Source organism: Cebus imitator, unplaced genomic scaffold, assembly GCF_001604975.1.
Source record: "Cebus imitator isolate Cc_AM_T3 unplaced genomic scaffold, Cebus_imitator-1.0 Scaffold18, whole genome shotgun sequence".
In the NCBI taxonomy this organism is placed as follows: Eukaryota; Metazoa; Chordata; class Mammalia; order Primates; family Cebidae; genus Cebus; species Cebus imitator.
The window spans coordinates 9,022,243-9,024,656 of NW_016107333.1; the positions used below are offsets into that span (position 1 = coordinate 9,022,243).

General features: G+C 49.5%; 1 pseudogene across 1 annotated transcript; it reads right to left on the bottom strand.

Moving 5' to 3' along the window:
• Positions 1-1,100: 1,100 nt before the first annotated feature.
• On the bottom strand, positions 1,101-2,151 carry LOC108293171 (annotated as a pseudogene). The gene has a single exon (XR_001820578.2). The product of XR_001820578.2 is annotated as a glutathione peroxidase 1-like (transcript).
• Positions 2,152-2,414: the final 263 nt, after the last annotated feature.

The following is a 2,414-nucleotide window of genomic DNA, read 5'->3' on the forward strand; positions in this document are numbered from 1 at the left end:
CGTGCCTGTAATCCCAGCTACTCAGGAGGCTGAGGCAGGAGAATTGCCTGAACCCAGGAGGCGGAGGTTGCGGTGAGCCGAGATCGCGCCATTGCACTCCAGCCTGGGTAACAAGAGCAAAACTCTGTCTCAAAAAAAAAAATAAATAAAAATAAATAAATAAATTTAACTGAGCATGGTGGTGCTCACCTGTAGTCCCAGCTACTTGCCTGTCATCTCAACTACTTCGGAGGCTGAGGCAAGAAGTTCCCTTGAGCCCAGGAGTCCAGGCTGCAGTGAGCCATGATTGCACCACTGGACTCCAGTTTGCACAACAGAGCAAGACCTTGTCTCTAAAAACAAACCAAAGAAAACCCTTCAAAAGTTACTAACCCATGGCCAGATTGATTCATGTGTACCCCACTCATGGTTCCTCACTGCTCTCTGAACTGGATGACTGTAGTTTAGTTTAGTTTTAGAGATGTGGAGATCTTGCTGTGTTGCTTGGACTGGTCTCTAGCTCCTGGCCTCAAGCAGTCCTCCTGCCTCAGGCTGCTGAGTAGCCGGGATTACAGGTATGGGCAACATGTCCAGTGCAAACTGGATTATGTTAAAGGTGGTATAAGATATATTATTTTATTCCTGAGTATCTAGTTATCTATCTCCAAATGATTAGAGGAATTTCCCCGTTATCAAACTACGATGCTATTATCATATCTAAAAGGAAAAGACAAGGTCAGTAGTTATTTCCCATTGTCTCCTGCATTTTGTTTGGAGTGGGTTCCATCAGGATTTAGATAGGACTCCAGTCCAGCACGTGGCTTCTGTGTGGCCCTCCTGTGCTTGTTCACCCACCCGGAACTTAACAGCTCTGAGACCTAATGGTACCTGAGAACTAATAGTAGACTCATACTTTTGTTATAAGGATAAAGATAATAAATGTAATAAGGTGCACACTTCACTAAGTCATGGTGCACTGCTGCTAATATTATGATTGTCATTATTGTTATGCGTTATTCCCTAGCTGAGATTATAGATAACTTAGCAGTAAGGGCCCCTATTTAAGCCTATTTTTAATTAACTTATTTATTTTTGATTAATTAATTTAAAAATTATTATCATTTTTTTTGCTGACACCCAGTACTTTATTAGTGGGGAAACTCGCCTTGTTCTGGCAGAGAGACTGGGATGGACAGGACTAGCGCTCATCTCGAGGGGGTATGTTCTGGAGGATCAGGTGTTCCTCCTTGTAGGTTTAGAGGAAACACCTTCATAGATGAAAACCCCCCAGAGGGCAGTGCTGCAACTGCCAGGCAGTCGGGGTAGGAGGGGCACCCTAGGCATGGCTGGACCGTTGGGACAACAGGGCTTGGATGTCAGCCTCAATGTCAATGGTCTGGAAGCGCAGCTGTACCTGTATATGGGGGCACCGGTAGGGCCATCCAGGAACTTCTTGAAGTTCCAGGCAACATTGTTGCAACACACCAGAGACACTGGAGACCAGGTCGGTCATGAGTGCCGTGGCGTCGTTGCTGGGCGTTGGCAGGGCCTCCGCAGGAAGGTGAAGAGAGGGTGCAACTTTGCACCATTGACCTGGAACTTCCCAAAGAGCGAGAAGTTGGGCTGGAACTCACCACCAGGTCGGACGTACTTTAGGGAATTCAGAATCTCTTCGTTCTTGGCGTTCTCCTGATGCCCAAACTGGTTGCACGGGAAGCCGAGCACCACCAGGTCACTGGGCCCAAGGCGCCGCTGCAGCTTGTTCATCTGGGTGTAGTCCCGGACCGTGGTGCCTCAGAGGGACGCCACATTCTTGATAAGCAGCGCCTTGCCCCGCAGGGAGCTTAGGATTACAGGCTCCCCGCCGGCCATGGGGAGCGCCAAGAGGGCCAAGAGGGCGTACACCAACTGGGCCGCCGGGCTGCCGCTAGCAGAGCAGCACACGTGGCGCAGCTCTATTATTACTATTATTTGAGAGGAGTCTTCCTCTGTTGCCAGGCTGGAGTGCAGTGGTATAATCTTGGTTCACTGCAACCTCCGCCTCCTGGGTTCAAGAGATTCCCCTGCCTCAGCCTCCTGAGTAGCAGGGACTACACGCGCGCGCCATCTAAAAAATTAGACGCCTGGCTAATTTTTTGTATTTTAGTAGAGATGGGGTTTCACCATGTTGGCCAGGATGGTCTTGATTTCCTGACCTTACCATCCACCCGCCTTGGCCTCTGAAAGTGCCGGGGTTACAGGCGTGAGCCACTGCGCCAGGCCGATTTGTTTATTTATTTTTATTTTTTGAGACAGAGTTTCGCTCTGAGCCCAGGCTGCAGTGCAGTGGCATGATCTCGGCTAATGGCAACCTCTGCCTCCTGGGTTCAAGCGATTCTCCTGCCTCAGCCTCCTGAGCAGCTAGGATTACAGGTGTGCGCCACCACACCTGGCTA